The 13,742-nt window shown below is 33.6% G+C and overlaps 1 long non-coding RNA gene across 2 annotated transcripts; it reads left to right on the top strand.

Moving 5' to 3' along the window:
* The first annotated feature begins 919 nt into the window (after positions 1–919).
* LOC143224274 (uncharacterized) lies at positions 920–13,135 on the top strand. 2 transcript variants are annotated; one of them, XR_013013307.1, is made up of 4 exons: positions 920–1,119; positions 6,059–6,149; positions 6,780–6,859; positions 12,643–13,135. It is a non-coding gene; the product is annotated as an uncharacterized LOC143224274 (long non-coding RNA). The 2 variants fall into 2 exon arrangements; XR_013013308.1 differs by lacking the exon at positions 6,059–6,149.
* Positions 13,136–13,742: the final 607 nt, after the last annotated feature.

The following is a 13,742-nucleotide window of genomic DNA, read 5'->3' as shown; positions in this document are numbered from 1 at the left end:
GTGACTGCGAATTTTACTTTAGTCCCAGAGCACGTATCTCTACAATTCTAGATAGCTGGAACTTACAGACAACAGTTATCACCTTGTGTTATGGAAGATATCTGAGTTCAAGCTGGAAATGCTATTTGCAACATCCTGATGTGACTAGTCACTTTCCATTTATCTGATGTGTTAGTGAAGTATCCAGATGTATTCTGTAAGGTTTATTAGTGGTTATTCAATATTTTGGGCTCTGTGACATCTAAGACTTGTAATACATAATGGACTGATTGCCCATTATGTCGAATTTCAGTTTCAGATCAGATAACTGATCACTAGACGTTTGATTTACATAATACTGAACTGAGTAAGAAGTTGTCACTACTTTAAACGTATGTTATTCCTGTTTAACTGTGTGACAACTATAATGAAACGCTTTCTGATCATCTTTTTAAATGTTATTGTAATATACTAATGAGCTCTGTTGTTGATTGCTTTGTCAGTGACGGTGGTTTGGTTGCGTGTACGTTCTCAAGTGCGAGTACAGAACAAAAAAATCGTTGCTAAATTAGAGCTATGTTAATAATTAATATTTAGTGATTTAGTTCACTGACGTGTTTCATGTTAAAACATATATCTCAAAGCTTAGCTGAATTTACGATTACCTAAACAATTAAAGTGATACTTATAGAGTTTAAACTTACTAATCACTACACAAACTGTTTTCATTGCTAGGGAAAACTTAGAAAACCGCAAATTACTTTTCTATCTGTTCTGTTAACTGTAAGAGACACTCTTGGTTATACGTCTGTGAGCATGACGTACGCTGGTTGGCTTTGACGTCGTCACGACACCTTACAACACCACGTGACCTGTTGCTAGCTTCCACGGTTTCTACTGCACTCACTTGTTCATTCGGCGATACTGATGCTGTGAGAGCGGCTGACACCAGACCTGTTGCTAGCTGGTACGAAAGTTAAGAAAGATCTTAGGGGCTATACTTTTTTTCAGCATATGTCTTGAGAAGGAAAAACGGTTATAATTACAGCTGAAAATATTTTTTGTATGGTTAGTTCTCAAATATACCTTTCGAGCGTTGTCTACAAAACTACCTTATGTTGCAGCTAGCAGCTGAACCTGGTAAGTTAATTATCAAACCAAACATTTTAGCTCTTTTTAAGAACCTCGTAATATTTCGATACACGTTACTGCATTTCTAGAGTTTGTACTCAACAGTGAAAGATATTCTAAACGAACTGCATTTGCAAAACTGGCTCACTTGTAAAGCAAGCTGTACTCACAGATATACAAATGGAACTGAAACTAAATTGTGCATTTTAAAAATGCGTCAATGTTGCATTAAATGCGCAGCTAGTGACAAACTAAGAGGCCGATAGATATGATACAGATGAGTATGCTAAAGTGTCATTTCTCTAAACGCTTTTCAATTTCGTAAAGTTTAAGAGATTTTTAAGTTTTCAATTAACGTTACAGTTACATAACAACTGTAATGATACTTAGCGATCCCATATAATAACTACCGATTCTTGTAAGGTTTCGTATACAAATACACTTCATACTCTTTGTTCGGCAATAGTTAGGTTGCGGTACAATGTTAAATTCAGATACGATGGAGACAGACATATTGCACATGAAATGTACAAACCAATAACCACTTTAAGTTTCGAAGATTGGAAACTCTGTAACATGGTTGAAAAGGGAACGAGGACTATTATTTTGTTGAAAAGTTTTTAAACAATTTTTTTTATCATTGAAGTTTTAATCTGGGCTTAAAGCTAAGCGGACTAGTGCACAAAGTACTCACAAACTGACCAGAATACGCTGACCGGTAAACTAATATGATAAATATTGTAAGGAAGACTTATTTAATATATTGTTATTATAAAGTAGTTATATTGAGATAAAATTTATTATTGTATTTCAGCTTCACTTTATAGAGTGTTAATCTCAAGATTTAAAGTTGGTTGAACTTTGGGTGTGATAGACAAACTTATGATCAGGTTTGTTTGTCTTTACGAATGTTATAATGTGTTGGCGAATTCTGAATCAAAAATACTGAATATACATTTATTCAAAAGTAAAAATCAATTATCACATTTTTCAAAGCTGTAGTTTAGGAGTAGGGGAAAACAAAATTTCACTGACGCTTGTGCACGTTTTGTGCAAAAATGAAAAAATAACAATAAAGAAAACAGAAAAAAATGTCATTGATATGAAGTTTCTCTCTTCTCTTTGCTCAGTATTTATTAAATAAGCATTCAACTTATTCAGTTGTTAATAATACTAAATTGTATGTGGTGAATCTGATAAGTACAAAAGAGACTCAGGCACCAGAGTTAAAGTATAATATAGTGACAGTATTTAAATAACGTGTTTTTACAACACTAATAGTGTCTTTTTGTTAGCAGCGAGATTCAATGCAAAATCAAAATTGAGAAACGTTGCTAGAACAATTTTGTTAAAATATTGTAAAAACAAAGTTTAGTTTGCGAGACAGATAGTTACAGATATAAAGTTGGTTGTTGTTAATGGAAATACAATTGTTATAAAGGTGTACTGATGATATAGTCTTAGTAAGAGAAATAACGGTTGTTGTTAATGAAAATAGAATTTTTTATAAAAATGTACTGATGATACAGTCTTAGTAAGAGAAATAACGGTTATTGTAAGCCATCGAGACCATAACGCATCATTGGCTTATTCAACGCGTTGCTGAATAAGCCAACGATAACAGTTCTCAGTAATATGATGTCTCCGCAACGCGATATATCAATTCGCTATTATGGCCTCGTATATCAATAGCTTTTTTGTTTGTTTGTTTGTTTGGGAATTTCGCACAAAGCTACTCGAGGGCTATCTGTGCTAGCCGTCCCTAATTTAGCAGTGTAAGACTAGAGGGAAGGCAGCTAGTCATCACCACCCACCGCCAACTCTTGGGCTACTCTTTTACCAACGAATAGTGGGATTGACCGTCACATTATACACCCGCACGGCTGGGAGGGCGAGCATGTTTAGCGCGACGCGGGTGCGAACCCGCGACCCTCAGATTACGAGTCGCACGCCTTACGCGCTTCGCCATGCCAGGCCATATCAATAGCCAATAGGACCTTAACGTATTGATACAACCCGTTTCATTAGGCCTCGTATTTTTAAGATAATGTGGTAAAAAATATAGAAAAATAGCAAAAGATAAGACAGTCGTATTGATTATTTCAACAATGTGTCAAGCCATCAACTTTTGACTGTTGGATACAGTTTACAGAACCATAACGAGTTCATCCTACGAGTAAACTAATATTCGGGTTGAACCAGTATATTGTGGCTACGATGGTTTACCAGAAACTATTATTTTGCTAGTTTGTGAACTAAGAATAACTCTCAAAACAAATTAATTAAGACAATGGTAATTTCACGATCTGTGGAAGCTCCACGAAAATGCACCACATTAAGAAGTAAAGATGTGGAAAAAGTAGAAGGGTTTATTTATTTAGAGACAAGTATTAGTATTTATGATTATTGTGGAAAAGAACTAAAGCGAAGGATAGAAAAGGCAAAAAGAAAGCGCGTTCCTCAATCTCAAAGAACTGCGGAGGAAACATATTTACTATAATTTAAGAAGGTTAATAATGTGTTACTAATTGTAATTCCTACTCCCTGTAAAGGGTGGACACGTAGACAGATGAAAGCATTTGAAATGTGTTGTAGACGAAGGGTGAAAATCAGCTATATAGAATGAAAACCGAAAGAGGAAGTATTGGGACAACTGCTGGACCAGTGGGGAAAACGGAAAATGCGCTACTTTGAGCGCATGATTAGATTTGGGTAAAGGAAGGAAAGCGAGAGGCAGACAGGGATTCACTTGTCTCGTTGACATTAAAACTGATCGGAACTGAGAAGGTTCGTTAAAAAAAGTTGGTTCACGCAGCAAAGAACGCAGAACAATGGAGATCCATAGCCTTCGACTCTGAGAATTAGGTAGGACACGAAGACTGACTGAAAAAGATAAGACGTTTTCAAAGAGAAGAGTTGAAAGCTTCTCTGAAATATTTAACGTAAAGATATAAACCTAATTTCAAGTATTATTTTCTAGTAAATAATATATTGTAAATTTGAAATCGAAAATTTGATAATTTAGTGCTAGGATTTCGAAATGGCTGCAATAGTGTTGCTAACTAAGGTAAATCTAGTGTTCGCCCCCAAGTGGCCAATCATCTTTGGTTTTGGGTATCGGAACCGACAAAGTGAGTACCTGTAAGAAGAGCTATCGTCGTTCCGCTGAGTGAATGAGCCAGTGTAATATTACTCGATATAAGTTTTAATTAATGTTATTAAGAGAACTTGGCAAGGATGCGAATGTCATTAATCATGTCTAATCGACATCAAGAAGAGATATTTTCTAACCCACAAAGTAAGCTTAACAATTTGTCTATCGGGATCCACTGTCGCATTGTATTTGATGGTCTTAAAATACTTGACAAAGTTCTACTTGATGTTTAACAGAAACATAAGGAATTTTTAAGAGTTGCTCTCGTTTTCCACATTCTGTGATAAATAATTCTTACTCATTATGTTGCCTAGTGCATAATAACATTTATACCGGACTGATTGTGGCCTAGTGGTTAGCGTTTCCTGACTGTGAATCCATGAGCTCAAACCCGCATGTCATTGCGCTACGCACTTTGGAGTTACGGGTACTATCGAGTAGTTGTAGGTTATGGGTACTGTCTGCCCTCTGACTTATGAATATCAATTTGGGTACAGCACTTATGTGACTTTGAGTAAAAATTATAAGCAAACAAATGAACATTTCAATTGCACATAGTTTTTTAATGGGCGGTTCCTTACGTATCAGTTGTGTGGTAAATTTGAAGGCTTAAAACGCTGAAAACCTGGTTTCGATACTTGTGATTTGCACAGCATAAATAGCCCATTGTGTAGCTTTGTGCTTAGCGACAAACATGCCACATGTTCCTTTGTTAACTATATGAAGTGCAGCTTTTACCTTCTATCCATGTTGGTCAGTCAGGTCGTTGGTGTGATTAATTTCCACTGTGATTGCTTTAACTTTGTACTTTTCCGTCCTCTGTCTAAAAACTTATATTTCGAACATTAATGTCTTACAAATTCTAAGAATAATCTACTAAACAAAGAAGTAGAACATGACATTCTATAGTCTTCTGGTTCTTTATTCATTGATTTGGTTTCTTAGTTATCAGTTCTAGAAATAAATCTTTAGTATTTATAATTTGAATTCCTGTCCTATTAATTCTTGTTTCTTTAATTGTTTTACCATCTGCATCTTTCCCAATTTTCAATCCAGGATTTTTTTCTAATTCTTTATGCCATTGTGATGAAATACACTTTTATTAATTACCCCTGTAGATGTTGGTTTCTTACCATCTGTATACCTCAGTATAGAACCCATTGTTTCTCAAACCACATTAATGAATAAATTGTCTGTATATCTCTGTGTAATATCATATTTGGTTGTATAATATCACATTTAATTTCTCATCAACTGGATAATTATGTGCTTATTTCTACATAACATTATAGTTGGTTCTTCACCAATTAGAAAATTATCTGTATACATCTGTATCATACTACACTTATTTCCTTCAGCTTATCCCTACATTTGACCTAAATGACCACCATGTTTCCACCCTCTCTTGCTGTTTTGTTAACGAATTTTGTGTTTTCAGATTATTTGTTTTTTACTTGCTTTGCACAATTTATATGTTGCAGTATACAAGTTTTCATGTCCATGAAAGTTACACCTGAAGAGTATGAGTATTATTGTTACTATAGTGCTAGCAAACATTATCTACGTTATTTTTTAACTACAGACGTCATCGTTTATTGGCCACTTGAATGCATTAAAATTACATTTAACAGTTACGTAATAAACTAAAAGCGTTTACAACTGAACAAGATAAACAAATAGAACAAAAGCTCTTAGAATAAGAGTAATATATAAACTCAGAGGGGAGAACATTATAAATATCTGGTAGTGTACAAAAACATGCTATTTACGGTACTCACTTCCTAAATCAACCAGTGTTTCAGGGATTTCTAGAATAAACGTCTTTATGGAGAGCAAAAAGAAAACTGTCGGAACCAAAGTACACGAGAAAAACGTAACTGACAAAGTAAGTCTTCTTTATGAGTTTTACCATTAATTAGTGAGGTTAACGTTATAATAATAATTTAATTTGAACGTTGTATATCAGCAAATGCAGTAATATGGTGAAGTTATAAGACGTTACAGAATAATAAAACATTCATAAACCAATCGTTACAACCATATGGTTGTTCTGATATTAGTACCTAAAGTACCGTTTTACGGCTCAATGAATGTTTGTTATCGAAACCATTTAATTAGATGTCTGGATATTTAAATATTCACATTCTAATAAAATGTTGCAACCAGTGAATTTACAATACAGTTGTGCAACAACATACAATTAGAGCAGAAATTAAAAGATGCGTTGCAGAGAAAGAGTATATTACGATCAGCCTTTTGTACAAAGGATTAGTACCAGGAGTCATGAAGGCATTTACGTCCTTTATGGTTTTATAAAATTATTTGACAGAAGCATTCGAGATGCAAATGTAGATAATCACTTTTCACACCATGATCTGCTAAACAATAATTAACTGACACCAGATTAAGCTGTAAGTATTTTCTTACATTTTACATCCAGTAAGTTTTGTTATTTAATTACATTTATTGCTAAGATAATGTTGACCGAAACGTTACTTTGCTTTGATTGATACAGTTGTGCTACATCAGGCGAAGAAGAACTACATCTTACAAAGGCATTTCGTATTCTTCTGACTGAAGTTGAAACAAGATGAGGTGAGTCTTACAAACACGTAAATGATTCTGTGTAATTTGTAGACCTGAGAATACCAGTGTCCGTAATGTATTCTCAAGATGGCTGGTACGGGTATTAGCATTTTAATGAAAATAAAGTACAGAACAACGTTTCGGTCTTCTTAGGTCGTCTCCAGGTTAACAAAGAGAGAGTTTACAACAAACTGTTGCCGGGCACATATCTTAGAGATGAGAATGTAAACAGGTACGGGATTGTAGGGGGCGTTGCAGTTAGATGTTAGGTTATTAATTAGTATAGGTAAAAAAGTTTTTCTTTATATTGGTTTTAGTTGTTGTATAAGTAGGGCTTCTTTCATTTTACGAGTATTTATATTTGTTTCCCCACTTAGTGTGTAGGTGTTTTTTACGGTTATGTTGTGTTTATTCGATTTGCAGTATTCAACAGTGTTCCACATATGAAACAAAACAAAGACTCAACATATTAAGAAACCAAATAAACACATCCACAAAACTATGTTTACCTGATGAAATTAACAATGAAATCAACAAAATAAAACAACACTTTATCAACATCAACAAGTTTCCTCCAACAACCGTTAAAAATTATACACACACACCTAGATCAACAACACAATCAACAACAAACAATAATAAATCCAGATACAACAAACTACAAAACCTTATACTGCTGCATACCATATGTTCCTGACATCAGCGAAAAAATAACCAACATTTGGAAGAAAACTTATAACAAAACACGATATTCCAGTAAATTTCAAATTTATTCAAATTAACAGGTACAAAACTAAAGTCTATATTATGTAAAAACTATATTGACAAACACAATACCAACATTATTTATAAAATACAATGCAACAACTGCCACGATTTATGTATTAGAGAAACAAGTAAAAAAATGGAAACCAAATTCAATGAACACACATAAAAAACACACTTTCACACGTTTTTGAACGCTGCAAATAAAATAAACACAACATGACCATAAAAACTCCCAGATACTAAGCAATTAAACAAACATAAACAAACGCAAAATAAAAAAGCCCTATTTATACAACTCAATCCAAAATTAACCCAATATAAAGGAACACCTTTTTACATATACTAATTGGTAACTCAACATATACTGCAACACCCCCTACAATCCCGTACCCCTTTACACTCTCGTTCCTAAGACATGTGCCTGGTAATGGTCAGTTACAAACTCTTTCTTTGTTAACCTGAAGACGACGTAAGGTCAAAACGTTATTCTGTACTTTATTTTAATTCAAGTGCTAATAACCATACCAGCCATCTTGAGAATACAGTTTTATTTCAAGTGGGTTTCTCGCCATCACGAGTATCCGTAATGATTTAAAAGACTTATACAAAACAGGTTGATGTAAATGGACGTTTTATTTAAAGTCAGCTCATACATTTTTCGTATTGTTTGCTTCGAGCAAGGGGAACACAAATGCACAGTATGACTTCTAAAACAAACTGCCTGACATGTAGTTTTGTGATGATGTATAACTTGATTTGAATTATTGAAACGATTTACACAAACAGAAATTGGTCAGTTTTGAAAATTGTAGATATAAATCTGGATTATTTTTGTATACAGATCCTATCTTTGTATTTACAAAACCATTTATATAATCTTTATTATCCTCCATGGGTTAGCAGTAAGTTTACGATCTTATAACGCTACAATTTGTGGCTCGATTCTCCGTGATGAACTGAGTGCAGAAAGCCTGTTGTTTCTCGCAGTAAAAGTATATTAATAGTTGTCCTGTAGAATAGATTTAGTTCATTATGTAATAGGAGCAGTAGCAAACAATATAAGATTCAATGTGCAAAAATACACAGCTATGTGTATTACTTCCTAGATACTCAAAGTTATTACATTTTCTCCACTCTTAGTGAAAATACTGCTGTTTGTTCAAAACACTCGTGTCCTACTATAGTTTAAAAATAGCAAGGAAATTACATTGTGAAGCTAGAATATTAGCGTATGTGTGGGAACAAAATCTAATCAGTCAGGTTTTTCAGTACGCTTTCGTCTTGTAAGTGCACCACTAATACAATACTGTAATAGTGAAAAGTGTTCCATGACATGTGAATATTACCTTTCTATACAGCGAACCACCCATTTAGGCCTACTACACAAGATTTACTTTAAACTATGACTGCTGTACAGTGACAGAAACTATAACTATGCAAAAAGGAACAACAACAATAATTACAAAAAAAAAACACAAGGAAACGTTTAAGCAATTTTTTACGTAGTTGAAAAATATCTCACCAGGGGCGTATCATATTAGTTTTTGTAAGGAACAGATACACAGTTTCTCAAATCGCTGCTACATCAGTGTCATGGGAGAATAATGTATCACCCTATAACACGATCCACAAACACAACACAGATGTCTTGGATGTGTTACACTCCCTACATAGAACAAACTCATTCGTATGTTTTATTTTTTTTTATATTTCAGGTCAGAAGATCTTTATCACTTCATTGCGCAATATTTGGGGCACTGATCGAATTGATCTCTTGGCGTTCGGTCAGTGAAAGTGGGTTTTCTCAGGGTACTCACTCTACCCTCACATCTGCAGTTTATTGTGTTTGATATATAGACTCCAGTTTATCCTAGAAAGAAACTATTTGTTAAAGTTTTTGTGAATTTTAACCGGGCTAAGGTAGTGATGAATGCTACGCTCGGTTAAAAAATTTTTTTCACGTTAAACTTTCACACCACTTTTAAGGCAGATTTGGATTGACTTAATCTACGACTACCCCAGATACCTATTTGGTTAATTATTAAGTATTTAACTAATTATCCAAATAACGTACAGATTCAAACAAAAACAGAAAAGAATGGGACATAGTTCCATGCGCGCCCACCAGAGTGCTCAGTAATGTATTTAATTATGTCATTTTGAATATAATGGATAATCAGATCATACGACGTGATTAGGACTTAACTCTTTATTTGATTACTCATTTGTTAATCAGAGGATTGTATATACATCATTACAACTTGACTGATGGTTGAATCATAACGGGATTTAATATATGTCTATTTATTTGATCATATCACTCGAAAAACTAATTATGTAAATTATGAGTTAACTATAATAATAAGTGATTAATAATGTAACGATAGCTCGCAAAAGTAACTCGCGATATGGTTGCAAAATGAACATAAACGTTGTTTTTAACATCACGCAAAATTTCACACAGTATTCTGCATCTTAATCATAATAAAAGAACTTCATAGTCAACATTCTATATTTTGATACAAATTTTAACAAGTGACAAATTAAGCTTCACGAACAAAACGTCTGATACTATAATGATAACACAGTTTTATTTTTTGGATTTATTTTACAAACATATTCTGTAGTTTTCCATAGTGCACTTTCCGGTTTGTATTAACGTATTTGTATTAACTTACATTCATTTGGCGTTATCTACACGGATGTGAAAACTGCCTGAGTTAATATAAAGTCCAGTTTGCTTGTACTTTCGCTTCGCTGAATTCTGTGCATAGGTACATGAGGGATATATGCACTAGCCATCCCAAATTTTGAAGTGATATATTATATGGAAAAAAATTATTCATCACCACACTTGATTGGACTGTCACTTTTATAACGCGTCCAAGGCCCCAAGGTATAGAATTCGATTTGTATTTTTAAGTAACGGGATGTTGTTGTTTGTTATTAGTTAAGCACGAAGCTATACGATGGGTTATCTATGCTCTGCCCACAACGGGTATCGAAACCTGATTTCCAGAAGTATAAGTCCGAAGACATACCACTGTGCCATGGAGAAAGAGGAACTGTAACGGGACGTGAGCCATGAAACCCCATGTACAAAATCAGGCACGCTACATTCTGAGCCATTTTAAACCCCTATATTGTCCAATTTTAACACAAGTTACCGAAATAAATATTTTATCGGATAACAAACATTTTATATTAATAAAATTGTATGACTTTTCATAGAAACTTTAGGTTTAAAATAATAAACCTTTTTCGTTGTATTCACAAATAGAAATACAAACACCACCCTTGTTTCTTAATAATTGATGTTATATGCTTAGTAGAGAGCGGTTGTGACGTGTAACACATTACAGAAGTATTATTTTTCTGAAGCTACTGTGTCGTACTTTGCACTGACGTATTGAGGTCTTGATTTTACACGATAAAATTGCAAGAGATCTGACAAATAACAAACGTTTTACAGTATGAATATTTATTATACATAAATATATAATAATGTTGCATTAAAATATGTTACGTCAACCAGTTTTAGCTCATCTTTCGTATTGAGATTGCTGAAGTCTTTTTGTACATCCATATATTTTACGTTTTGTTAATACTTGATTAGTAATATTTTATGAATAACTTCATTCATTATAGAATGAACAATAATAAACATTGTTTTACATTTAATCTGACTTGTTTACTTTTTATCTGTGTACCTGACTCTTCTACTAATATATAAATTATACTTGTTGTATTCACAGGACTACAATAAGTTATAGCAATAATGAGACGCATACCAACATTTATTTGACGACAACCACAAATCTCGTCCACATAATTTTTAAGAGTCATTTGTGTGTGTGTTTTATAGCAAAGTCACATCGGGCTATGCGCTGAGTCAGTCGAGGGAATTCAATCCCTGATTTTAGAATTGTAATTCAGTAGACTTACCACTGTACCAGCGGGGGACTAGGAGTCATTTCAAAAATGTTCAAATGAATTAAATATATTAAACCACTCAACGAGTTAGTCTCATAAATTAATAAAACTAACATTTTTTTCCTTGTGCGTAAGTCTATCTCTCGACTTTCAAACTCTTTACTAACTACTTTATCCTGTTGACTACCAAGTATTTCAGCTGCTACAATACAACTCTAATGCTTCTTCATTTTGTAAATTTTTCGTGACGCCATTTTGGATCGAAAGTGAAACAATTTGTAAGTAGGTCAAATGCATGTATGGTGTTGACATCTAGCGTTGAAGTTAGGTATTATTGAGAACGAATTAACTCGTCCATGCCACTGTGTTACCTATCGGCTTGGACGAGTTATCTCGTCTACGGCACTGAACAGGTTAATATTTACCCACAAACTTCCAACAATGCCCTTTCAACACTCTAAAGAACCTTATGGGCTGATAAACCATGTTTTTAACGCTTACTATTTTCGAGTCGCTAAATCAAGTTACTTTTGTACATTTTACTGGGAAAAAGTTAACATTTCTTAATAATAAAAAAATAATTTCTTCACCATTAAAAATGTGTAAAGTATATATCATTCTAGTTGTTCCCAATGTAAGCTTATAACGCTAAAAGTCGCATTTCGATACCAGTGGTAGAGCACATATAACATTTTGAGTGACTCTATACTTAACGACACACCAATGAATCAACAAACCATCCTAGTTGAACACTATACAATTACACAAGTACAAGTATAAATTGTAATTAGAACTGGGTGAAGCATGGCCTAGTTTATCGGCTTATGGGGCTGCGATTTGAGCAGCCCAAATTTTGACGGTGGGCACCTTTTGACTACCTGCATTCCATCTAGCCTATTAGTCCAAAGCTAGAAAAATCTGGTGTAGATTGATTTAATATCTTACACCATCCAACCAGTGCAGTTATAATGTTGTGCCGTATATTGAAACAACCAACCTAGTTATAATGTTGTGATGTATATTGAAATATTTGTTGAGATAGAACATTTTTAGTAATTAATTATATCATATTTATCTATTTTAAATTACAGTTCATCGTTTATGACCACCTAAACCGTGTGATAAATATAAGTATGAAAGATGACTGCTGTGAGGACAGAGAAGACAGCTGCAACACAGATCAGAACAGCACTGAGAATGATAAAGTATCCTTTGTTGGATTCTCTAGTCGAAGAACAATATTTGATAGTACTTTTACTTATCTGTGTTAGCATTAAGTTGGATTCTCAAGTCGAAGAACAATATTTGATAGTACTTTTACTTATCTGTGTTAGCATTAAGTTGGATTCTCAAGTCGAAGAACAATATTTGATAGTACTTTTAGTTATCTGTGTTAGCGTTAAGTTGGATTCTCTAGTCGAAGAACAATATTTGATAGTACTTTTACTAATATGTGTTAGCGTTAAATTGGATTCTCTAGTCGAAGAACAATATTTGATAGTACTTTAACGTATATGTGTTGGTATTAAGTTGGATTCTTTAGTCTGTTAAATACCACTGATTATACATTTAATTGTGTGTTAGTCTCAAGCAGTAATTTTTCGTTTAGAAATTTAATTTTTTAAAGTATTTCATTACAAGTACTATCAATAAGCTGAGTTTAATAATTTGATTCACTCCTGAGTTATTTCATTGCAGAATATCTGGTTGTAACATTCAATGGCAAGCGTTGTGTTATTGTTATTATAATACAACTGTCGACTGAGTTTTCACTTATATTCTGAAGATTCATGAAAATATTATAACTCAAAGTTTTCATATTAACTTTAAATACATACGTATACATATATATAATTTGAATCGGTTTAGATTAAACGAAAGATACATTTTCATTAAATTATTTGTTACAGTAAACTTATTACCATAAGATAATATTTAATTGTTATTTAATACTTGTTAGATTATTAAAACGTAATGGGCCCGGCATGGCCCAGTGTGTTAAGACGTTCGACTCGTAATCCGAGGGTCGCGGGTTTGAATCTCGTTTGGACCAAACATGCTTGCCCTTTCAGCCGTGGGTGTGTTATAATGCGACGGTCGATCCAACTATTCGTTGGTAAAAGAGTAGCTCAAGAGTTGGCGATGGGTGGTGATGACTAGTTGCCTTCCTTCTAGTTTTACACTGCTAAAT

This window comes from Tachypleus tridentatus, chromosome 8, assembly GCF_004210375.1.
Source record: "Tachypleus tridentatus isolate NWPU-2018 chromosome 8, ASM421037v1, whole genome shotgun sequence".
Taxonomy (NCBI): Eukaryota; Metazoa; Arthropoda; class Merostomata; order Xiphosura; family Limulidae; genus Tachypleus; species Tachypleus tridentatus.
Note: the sequence above shows the minus strand (reverse complement) of the source record. Positions and strands in the feature narration are given on the sequence as shown.